Raw genomic sequence first — 12,109 nt, 5'->3', positions numbered from 1 at the left:
AACGCAGTGCTCCTCATGGAGCAGGCGAAGAGTAGCGATTCGCGCGGTTCTACTGTTCTTCTGTAGCGGTTCTACTGCTTGAGGAAAGGAATAAGTTGTTAAACATCAATAGCGGAGGCTTCCCTCCCCTCTGCCTCCCCTAGCGGGAGTCAGTTGAAGCGGCCTCTTCGTGACCACTGCACCTACTCTCGGTGGATCGAGAAACCGATTTCTGCAAGGACGCCGGAGGTGTGACCACTGCGCCCTCTCTATCGGTGGGTCCGAGGCACTGCTCCTTCCCCTGCGTGACGCAGGGCATACGAAAGGATCAACCTACTTACGAAAGGATCAACCTACAACAGCTCCACTGCCAAAAAATCACCGTCCAAACACCGGCTGGTGTTCGTCGAAGTAGGATTAGCACACCACGGAAAATGGAAAGTGGCAAACGGCTATCTATCCTCTGTAACATTGGCTTTTGAGTCTGTGTACTGTCGTCGCAAACAGTCGCACTTACAATGGATATTTGTTAAATGCCTGTGTATTATTCTCAATGACCCAGCCCCGCTTATTTTGCTTTATTAGGAATCCTACGTAACGTTGCTTTGTGTATTCGACGGTGATTTTACGAATACCTTCAACTCTTTTCACTAGACGAGCTTCACTTGTTTCGATGGATTTCGGAATACAAGATTGCAAAAACTTCGACATATATGCGGGATATTGCATTCTATAAACAAGTATTTCTCGACATAATATCGCGCCAGACCACACAGACCACAGCGTGTGTGGTCTGTGTAACCAAACTATATATATATATATATATATATTATAACGAAATCACTTTGCTCGAAATATCGTTTTATTTGAAATTTCTTCTGGTCCCAACCCAAAACCCAAACACGCGCATTTTGGACCGCATTACTCGAAGCGCAAGAAGAGCGTGATCCGCTTAGAGCGAAGAGGAGAGCGCGGGTGTCGCCGAGTGGCGGCGACCCAGCGGCTAGTCAGGCGGTCAACACGTCGGGTCATGCCCAATCTCGAACCGGTCATGCCCAATTCGTGCCATCCAACTTTGTAAAAACAGTCGGAATGCGTGGTAGGGTCATTGAATTTTGTTCCTAGACATTGGTAAGAGGCGTGGAAGCAGCGGTGTTCGTACAACGGCACTCTAATCGTAAAAGTATCAGCGTCGTCGACAACGGGGCGCCCAAAAACTCTTGTTTTGCAAAGATCACGGCTGCACACCTCGGAAAAAATTTTTCCAGTGATCACGCGAAGTTCCTAGTGCAAAACCTGTCTGTTTTCTTGATTGCACTCTGACCCTGAATGAGTGGGTAGTCGTATTTTGAGCTCAAAGACACAACCTCAGACTCAAGCCGCGGCATTTGCGGCCTTTCCCAGAACGAAAATCTCGGAGCGTTCCCCGACACCCGCGCGCCCCTATAAATGTTGCCACTGCCTTTTCTCCTCATTCGCTCTCCAGACTGCGTGACGTCCCAACGCCAGTCACAGCTCTTCACGGCGCCCAATCAGGGCGACCACAGCCTCATGCAAGGCTTCGTCTAATTGGAGCAGCAGTTGCTCGCGCCCGGCAAGAACTTAAAACATTCAGAGCTGACTGCCTTTTTTTGCATCCGAATTAAAGTTTCGCTTCTTTAAATACATTATGTTTTTAGTCCTAGCAGTTGTGGCGCAATTAAAGCTCAACTGCTTAGGTTTTTCTTTACTGCACCCTTATAATAAAATATTGCTGATAACAACAGTTTTTCGCCGTCCTGCTGACTTCGTTATAACGAGAGATTAGTGTATATATATATAAATAAATATATATAGATATATATATATATATATATATATATATATATATATATATATATATATATATATATATATATATATATATATATATATATATATATATATATATATATATATATATATATAGTCGTGAAGTGGAGTCCTTAGTTGCTGCAGGAATATGCACAAAGTAGAAGTACGCTCTTCGGAGACTTTATTTCCAACGTTTCGACCTGAGACAGGTCTTCCTCAGGTCTTCCATATATATATATATGTGTGTGTGTGTGTGTGTGTTTCCTTACAGCAGCGGACTATAGTCCAAACAACCCCTATAGATCTATATACAAAGAATACAAAATGGCCACGATGCGACCCGGATACTTTCGACAACATGCATAACACCCTTGTGTGTTTCCCCACCCATTCGGAGGAATGTGCACGCATTTACTAGTGTGCGCACATCTTCGTCACTTGAAAAAACTCCCTTAGTTCAAGGAGGGCTTTCGTTTGGTTGCGTGTATTGTCCCACGAACCCAACAGTTTATGCAAAGATAGGCATGTCCGAGATAGCTGGCTAACCTTGTCGCTTAATTTTTCTACTCGGTCGCATATAGAGGGCACTCAAGCAGGACTTGATGCACACTTTCAGTTTGGCGTCCACAAGCACAGCAGGTGTCACTAGCAGATCGAAAATGGTAAACAAATTTATTGGTGCAGACCACGTCAAGGCGAAGGCGATGTAATAACGTGTCAAGCGAACGACCGACGGGTCCACTTGGTATAACAGCGATGAACGATTATTATCGGTCAACCTGGTTTCCAAAGTAATGTGTGTCCTCAGTTTTTCAAATAATTTTTCACATCATCTCTGGTAAGAGGCACGGCGCTGCACGTGAAATCTGAATGAGTGGTTGCTGCTAGTTGGTCAGCTAGTAAATTTCCACTTATTCCAATGTGCCCGGGAAGCAACTGAAATGTTATTCTCTGAGTTTTTTTTCTATTTTAGGTACCTGCACATCACAGATGTGTCTTGCCAAGAGATTGTGATGAGTGTAAGCCTCAATTGGATTAAAGGATTGAAGAGACGCTTTTGAATCTGCGAGTGGTGCCCCTTTAGTCGGTGAAGTCACGGTAGCGATAAATTTCACTGCAAGGTATATTCCGTAAAACTCTGCAGCCCTCGACGACGTGGGTGCGACAGCTTCACCCCCTTATCGATGTTGAGGTTGGGTATTGTGTAAGCTGACGACGCCGATAAGGTTGTCGACTCTCCGTCGGTGTATATATGCACATAATCAGCATAAACTTCATGCATGTAAATGAGCGTAAATGGGCGTCATCTGCGTTACTACCACTGTAGATATAGATGATTTTTTGGGCATCCTGGGGATATCAGCATTGGTGGGAATGCCGGGAACAGTACATGGAGGCAACCCAGTGCTGTGTTGCCATTGAGACACAGCGGGCAGGGTCATATTGTGACGAAGCCAGAGACGACGCAGATGTCTTGAAGGAAAACACGTTTATTGGAGCGAACTTGTGCTCCCCTAACAACTCAAAGAATACACAGGCGGCGAAGCAGCAGTAAAAAAAAGTGACGTCGACGATCGGAATGCCGTGGCGTCTGCTCTGCAGGCTTTTATCTTTCGGCGCGAGTGTTTCTGGAACCGTCATTTTACAACCAGAACATTGTAGATCAGAGAAGATTATTCTGGGCTAGTGACGTTAAGACGAAACAATCTGCTTATCTGAATGAGATAGCCCGTGCGGCATAAAAATAAAGAATGCAAGACGCGCTTCGCTTGACACAGGTAACAGGGCCGGGCGTGGCCGGGCAGTAAAAACAAATAAATAAACAAACAAACGCATACATGGTTCGCGGCATTACCCCCCCCCCCCCCCCTCTAAGAGTGCATCGACCCGATGCTGAAAAAAAAGACAGTCCGAACAAACAACAAAAAAGTCCGTCATCTTGCACAGTAAGGTTTCGAGCGAACCACGTGGACGACATCGGGCCGCGTGCGTCGTCGTGGTGTTCCGGAATCACCATCGGGGATCACCTCGTAGGTAAGTTGGCCGACACGTCATAGAATCTGGTAGGGTCCGAAATACCGTCGCAGAAGCTCCTCATTGAGTCCGCGTCTTCGGATGGGAGTCCAAACCCACACACGATCCCCAAAGTGGTACTCGGCGTGTCGGCGTCGAAGATTATAGCGTCTGGCATCCACCAGCTGCTGGTCCGTTATAAGAACTCGAGCGACCTGGCGAGCCTCCTCCTCACGTTGAAGGTATCCTTGGACGTCGGCGTTGAGGGCGCCGTATTCTACGTGTGGACGCATGGCGTCGAGCATCGTAGTCGGCCGTCTTCCGTAGACAAGCTCGAACGGTGTCATCTGCGTAGTTTCCTGCGTCGCTCTATTGTACGCAAACGTGACATACGGGAGGACTTCGTCCCATGTTTTATGCTCAACGTCGACCTACATGGACAGCATATCCGCAATCGTCTCTTTCAGACGTTCCGTTAGTCCGTTCCTTTGGGGGTGATACGCCGTCGTTATTCGGTGATCCGTGTTGCTTTAGCGAAAGATTCCTTACATAAGTTCGGCAGTGAAGGCAGTTCCGCGGTCCGTGATTAGGACTTCCGGGGCTCCATGTCGCAGCACAACTTGGTTTATAAAGATCTTGGCTTGTTTTTGTGCAGTCCCCCTCAGAAGAGCGGTGGTCTCTGCGTACCGCGTCATGTAGTCTGTCGCTACGACAATCCACTTGTTCTCTGATCTTGACGTAGGGAACGGGCCTAGACGGTCCATTCCAATCTGTTGAAAGGGCCTCGATGGGACGGCGATCGGTTGCAGAAGTCCGGCGGGTCCTGTCGGCGGCGTTTTTCGTCGCTGGCAGTCACGGCAGCTCCGGACGTAGTGGGTGACGTCGGATGCAAGGCGGGGCCAATAGTATTTCATCTTGATTTTCCCAATTGTGCGAGCTGTGCCGAGATGTCCGGAAGACGGGTCGTCGTGGCATGCTTGCATAATTTCGTCACGAAGATCTGCCGGGATGACCAGAAGGTAATACGCTCTCGTTCCGGGGCTGAAATTCTTCACGAGGACGGAGTTTTTCAGGCTGAATGCTGGTAAGTTGCATTTAAAGGCCCGGGAAACGGCGACGTTGTATCATTCCAGGTAGTCGATCATGACGTGTAACTCGGGAACGGCATGCTGTTGGGCGGCTAGATCACTCTCAGTCACGACTCCGAAGAACGCGCTGTCTTTATCGGAGTCTTGTGGTGGTGGGTCGACGGGGGCGCGGGACAGGCAGTCGGCGTCGGAGTGTTTCCTCCCGGATTTATAGACTACTGTAACGTCTAATTCTTGCAGGCGCAAGCTCCACCTACCAAGACGACCAGAGGGTTCCCTGAAATTTGCGAGCCAACACAGCGCATGGTGGTCAGTCACAACCTTGAACGGTCTTCCATACACGTATGGGCGAAATTTCGAAGTGGCCCATATAATCGCGAGGCACTCTTTCTCAGAGGCTGAGTAATTTCTTTCTTCCTTGGACAGACCACGGCTGGCATAGGCGATAACGTTTTCGCACCCGCTTTGCTTTTGTACAAGGATGGCACCCAAGCCTATATCACTGGCGTCCGTCTGCATTTCCGTTTCGGCGTTTTCGTCGAAATGCGCGAGCACAGGCGGGCTTTGCAGGCACTGTTGCAGCTCGCAGAATGCTGTTTCTTGGGCATTTTCCCAGCTGAAAGGGGTGCTATCTTTCGTCAAGCGGGAGAGTGGCTCTGCAATGCGGGCGAAGTTTGCGACGAAGCGTATGCGCATAGTCCGAGAAATCTCCGCACGCCCTTCTTATCTTTCGCTCTTGCGAAGTTCGCTATGGCGGAAGTTTTCGCCGGGTCAGGCTGGACTCCCGCGGCGTTGACGACATGCTCAGCGACGACATTATACAGCCATCGAAAAGCCCCTGGGCTGCACCGGTCGTACTGGTGAAGAAAAAAGACGGCGCATTAAGGTTTTGCGTTGACTACCGGCGACTGAACAAAATCACCAAAAAGGACGTGTACCCCACACCTCTACCAGATGTCACGAAGCCAAAGACGACGCAGTTGTCTTGAATGAGAAACAAGTTTATTGGAGCCAACTTGTGCTCCCCTAACAACTCAAAAGAATACAGAGACCCGCCGCGGTGGCTTAGTGGCTAAGGCGTTGCGCTGCTGAGCACGAGGTCGCGGGTTCGATTCCCGGCCGCGGCGGCCGCTTTTCTGATGGAGGCGAAAAGCAAAAACGCCCGTGTGTACGAGATTTTGGCGCACGATAAAGATCCCCAGGTGGTCAAAATTAATCCGGAGCCCTCCACTACGGCGCGCCTCATCGCCTGCGTTGCGCGTTAAACCCCATAATCAATCATCAAAAGAATACAGAGGCGGCGAAGCAGCGGTCAACAAAGTGACTTGGGCAGGCGAGTGTCGTTGAATCGAATGCCGCGGCGTCTGCTCTGCAGGCTTTTATCTTTCGGTGCGATTGTTTCTAGAACAGTCGATTCACATCCAGAACATTGTAGATCACAGAAGATTATTCTGGACTAGCGACGTTAGGGCGAAACAGTCTGCTTATCTGAATGATAGTCCGTGCGGCATAAAAATAGAGAATGCAAGACGCGTTTTGCTTGTTACGCAGATAACACAGCCGGGCGTGGCCAGGCAGTAAAAACAAACAATAAATAAACAAGCCCATACATGGTTCGCGGCAATATACATGGTACACCGCGGAAGACGCCGAGTAGTCACAGCCATAGTTACTAAGAAACTCTATGGTAACAGCTTCAGCAGGCGCAGATGCGTTATCTCGCCGCTACCTCAGCTCGCTGCGATGCACGCCTTTCGCAGCCACCTAAACTTGATAACGCTGGGTCATGTACGTAATCTTGGGCAATGCGTGAGACGGTCCAATTTGTGTTGTCTGTTACAGTAAAAGGGCCATTTTTTTTCTTTCATGTTCTCAACGGAACGTTGAAAGTCAGTTTCAAGGAAGTGACAGAAAATCTTTCATTCGGGGCAGGCATTAAATTCATTTGCATGGGTCTTTCCAGGGTTCCAAAGAAAGCAAGAGCGCATCAGAGACAAGTATACAAAAACTTGCGCAAGTGTTTGTCAAGTTTTCCTCGTGTTCCGACTGATGCGCTGTTTTCTTTTGAACTTATGTGCAGATCAGCGCAACTTTCTTCTCTTGTTTCGTTCGTTATTATCTGGTAATTACTGATGGCATTGCCGGAAGTTAATTTTTACCAAGTTTTTAAAGTTTTTCTGACGTGTACATTTCGCATAAGGCACAATTGAGTATTTTTTCGTATTTACTTTTTCTGCACATTTTAACATTGAAGCTCCTGTTTCACAACGCAAAAAGTGCCCAAAAGTATTGATAAATTATCATACATATGTGAAAAAGCTTCTTTGTTAGATTAATTTTTCTGTTTTCTGCAATGTTTGGTTTATTTTCGAAGGCCGCTACATTCACGGCTACCAAGGCGTCCAATCACGCACTATTTTTTGGATGCGACGCATCTCTTTAACTCGCCTTGTCCCTCCGGCACCTTCCGTAGTCCGTAGTCCGCATCCCTCCCCCATTCTCCTCGCCGCGCCAGCTGCGCGCTAACGCCGCTCTCACCGCAGCGCCATCTGCGTGTTAGCGCTCGCTCCCGTCGCCGTGCCAGCTTGTGCGTCTGCGCGCGTTAGCGCTCGATTAAACATCCAACACATGCGCATGCACTGCTCTCTCTCATTCCCATCACCGTTAACGCGTGGTACATATAAACGCGGTAACTGCGCCGCTCCGCTCAGTCGTTCCGCCGCTCCGATGACATCCGATGACCACCGATGATTTGAATGGAGACTAACAGGCCTGCTATCGCGATGGTCGGCGCCAGTGTTGCGGAGTTACAAGTCCGGAATCGGAATAAAATCCGGAATCATTCCACAATTTCGCGATCCAGGAATAGAATGGGAATGAAATGGCGACAATACTTGTAGGAATGGAATGAGAATGGAATTAAGTGCCTTTTGCCCGGAATGGAATGGGAATGGAATTACATGTATTTTCCCAAAATAAAGCACACGTTCGTTTTCCTTCTACGCACGGTTTTTCTCAAATATGCATAAACACGCAAAAGAACCCACCAGCCCAAGTTCCAAGTTCAAAGATCAGCAAGCCGGAGCCTTGAAGTTAACAACAACACAGTACTGTTAAAATCGATTGGCTGGTCTCAAGCACGGTATATGTATAAACAGCGACCCTACTACAATTCTGCCCTTATATACTGCGCTGCTACGACATTCGTCGCGATTCTCCGCGTAATAACCGCGGCTCTAAGCCGTTGGTATGCGTGGTGGGGAACTACCGCGGAGGCATCCTTCCCCCCTTAACTTTTGTTTTTTGCTTCTGGAACCTTCGGCGACTCGCATCCAACCTTCCCGTCAGCGGGACGCTGGCGCGGTACTTGTGTTCACTGCAAACTTCCACATATCAGCTTACGCCCCATCTCACCTCGCGCTCCCCAGTTCTCCCCCAGGAACGTTTGCAATACTGTCCCTCCTGTCTAGACACTCGGACGCCTTTGCCCGAAGAAGCGTCGACGAAGGCCTCAAAAATTGGCTCGGGGATCCACTCGAAACAGGAAAGCCCATGAAATCGGAACTGCGGCCACGGCTGCGCCTCCCAGCTCCGACGTGGCGATTAGCGGCGGAATAATGGCCGCGTTCGTTCTGTTCTAGGGAGGGTCTGCAAAATCAGCGAACAGCTCGTGGCACAAACGAACCTCTCGCCAGATAGAAGAAGCTCTTAATCGACCAGATTTTGGGGAAATCCTCAAGGTGGAGTAAGTTTCTATGAAGGAGAGTTTGAGATCCACCTGAATGCAGCCATACGACTACAAAGGAAAGCTATACAGCTTTCTCAGAAACTTCGCAGTTGAAGAAAAATTCGTCCTGGTCCAGGATTCGAACCCGGGACCACCGCTTAAAACCGGAGCAGTCGTTCTACCAACTGAGCTAACCAGGAGGCTAGCAGTTTGTAGCCGGAGAGCGAATTTATCAACATATCGATGTGAAGGACAGTTGTTAATCGACTAGATTTAGGGGAAATTCCCAAGGTGGAGTAAGTTTCAATGAGGGAAAGTTTGACGTTTACCTGAATGCGGCCATGCGGCTACAAAGGAAAGCTAAACAGCTTTTTCAGAAACTTCGCAGTTGAAGAAAAATTCGTCCCGGTCCAGGATTCGAACCCGAGACCACCGCTTAACTGGAGCAGTCGCTCTACCAACTGAGCTAACCAGGAGGCTAGCAGTTTCTAGCGCGAGAGCGAATTGATCAACAACTCGAAGTGAAGGACAGGTGTTAATCGACCAGATTTAGGGGAAATCCCCAAGGTGGAGTAAGTTTCTATGAAGGAAAGTTTGACATCCACCTGAATGCAGCCATACGGCTACAGAGGAAAGCTACAAAGAAGAAGCTCTCCGTCACCTGAACAGTCGCTGCTGCAACCGACAAAAATATAATAAATAATTCTCGAGAGACAGCCAGTAGAGCTTTGATGACGACTTCTGCTTCCCCATGCTGGATGTGAGGCTTAAGTACCGCACACCTGGCGCCTGAAAGGAGAGGAGAGGGGGGGGGGGGGGCGAGGGCTCTTGTTGGCACTGCCGCCGCGCTGGCGCCTGTGGGCGACAAAAGAAGCCCAAAGAAGCCCAATGATTGATTTAGGAGCACGCTCATACTCTAAAAGCTGGGCGATGCTTTCCCCTTCACTTTCTGTGCTTTATTGCAGCATATAAAATTCACGGACATCTAATTGCGACGCTGAGCACGAGGTCACGGGTTCGATTGCCGGCCGCGGTGGCCGCTTTTATGATGGAGCAGGAAAGCAAAAACGCCTGTGTGTACGAGATTTCGGCGCACGTTGAAGATCCCCTGGTGGTCAAAATAAATCCGGAGCGCTCCACTACAGCTCGCCTCATCGCCTACGTTGCGTCGGTGCGTTAAATCCTACAATCAATCAACAAGGGCACCTAAGCACTTTTTCTGGTGTAGGGATTTCTGCAACACTAGACTTTCCGACTGCCGAACGTGTCCTTCTATTATTATCGTTATAATTTTTCTTTACTTTTTTTCGGTTGATCGCCCAGACCAGAGGACAGTTGGGGGAACCAACATTGCTACTCCACTGCATGCAACTCCTCAAATTAGTTATACAGGCCTCAGTTATACAATATGTTATACAGGCCTTGGACTCAGTTTTTGCTGAGCCCAAGGTCGCAACGCATTCTCTAAGTCCTTCTCTATTTAGCTAGATTAAAAGGTTGCGTGGTGTAAAAGTGTGAACGATCTCCCAATTTGTAAAAAAAAAAAACAAGACGAAAATTAGTATACGAACGAGTGCACTATCCCAGTATACACTAACGAGAGAAAAAAATTATCCCGGCGCATTGGTTCCCACCGAGACACCCATACAAAGGTCGCGCATACTCTAAGCACAGCCTGAACTTTCGATCGTGTGCAGTGGATGATACCTGACGCACGTAACTAAGCTTGCCGGCATGGGCGACATTGCATGCCTGCACACATGCAAACACAGAAAGTTCTCAACCTATCCATGCTTTCAACGCGGGCTTGACATCCGTGAGAGCTGACGACCTCTGCAGCCCGTGATCCGTATTTGTTGCAAAGGCTGGACAAGGTGCTGGAGCGGTAACTCTTCAAACTGATACCACCAGATCCAGAGGTTCTGTTCCCCGTTAACCAAATTATAGTTCTAACCATACTCACGACCGCTCCATACTCGTGTAAACTACTACGCGTGTAATACGCGTTTAAGGAAAATGTCTTCTTCAACCATACTTTTGTCAGTACAAAAAGAACTTTTCGTCACTTTAGCATTAACACATTCAGGCTTAAACAATATGAAAACATCACAACTCGTAAAGACATGCTGACCATAGAAATACTATAATAACTAACGGGAGAACTGCCCCTGTGGGAATTAGTAGGGTGATCGCACTGCACGAGATCAGCCACAAAGCCCATATCCCTTGACCTTGGGGACGTGTTTTGCGTGTTTTAGCAGTTCTTAACGAGTGTAATAACATAAGCTTAATGGTGTGTTCATTGGTAACTTGATAATCACCCGATAAAACGGGGAGGAATTAGAGGAATGGAATTGAACTGGCCGGCCATTCCCGGAAAAGGAATGGGCGATCTTTTGGCATTCCGAGGAATTGAAAGGAATGAAATTTAGGCAAATTATCATTCCCCGGAACGGAATTGGAATGGAATGGGGACGCCCATTCCGCAACACTGGTCGGCGCAACCGTACGTAATATAAAGGAAACTACAACAAATTGACACGATAAATGGAAACAACATGACGGAAACCCGACGGAAACCTCACGATGCGTCGCATCTACTCATGGTTCCCCTCGCGGGAAGATGGTGTTAATTTCTTATTTATTTGAAATGTTCACCAACAGCTCTGGCTCTGGGCATTTTCGGTTGAGGCACTGGGTAAATGAGGAATATAAGGCATACAGAGCGACAACATATAAGGGTAGTAAATAAAAATTGACCACATCTTTCCGCGGGGGGAAACCATGGGGTGATGCGACGCATCTGGGCGGTGCTTGTTACGGTTGCGCCGATTATCGCGGTAGCAGACCTGTTAGTCTCCATTCAAATCATCGGTGGTCATCGGATGTCACCGGAGCGGCGGTGGTGGAGCGACTGAGCGGAGCAGCGCAGTTATCGTGTTTATATGTACCGCGCGTTAACGGTGAGGGGATTCAGAGAGAGTAGCGGATGCGCATGTGTTAACCGAACGCTAACGCGCGCTAACGCGCGCTGACGCACAGCTGGCATGGCGAGGGGAGCGAGCGCTAACGCAAGGTGGCGCTGCGGTGAGAGCGGCGTTACCGCGCAGCTGGCGTGGCGAGGATAATGGGGGAGAGGCGTGCGGATGGACGCCGGATGCATGCATGGAGGGACAAGGCGAGTTAAAGAGATGCGTCACATCCACGGTGTAAGAATATTTTTGCACCATGGTCACATCTAAAAATCGGTTATATAATAGTGTATGTATACAGGGTGTTTCAGGGAGACTAAGTAATTTTAAAAAATGGGCTTTTTGAAGTTCAGTTGTTTTTCTTGTGCTAAGTGATCAGGGGCCGTGGCGGGTGCGATAAATTCGTTTCCAATTGCTATTTAGGGCAATATTTAACTACACTTTATTCATTACCTTTTACTTATTCTAAGTTAGGTGCTTGGATGTAATAAGGAAAT

Source organism: Haemaphysalis longicornis, unplaced genomic scaffold (genome assembly GCF_048455015.1).
Source record: "Haemaphysalis longicornis isolate Haplotype H1 unplaced genomic scaffold, Haemaphysalis longicornis Haplotype H1 scaffold_1, whole genome shotgun sequence".
In the NCBI taxonomy this organism is placed as follows: Eukaryota; Metazoa; Arthropoda; class Arachnida; order Ixodida; family Ixodidae; genus Haemaphysalis; species Haemaphysalis longicornis.
This window is presented reverse-complemented; position numbering follows the sequence as displayed.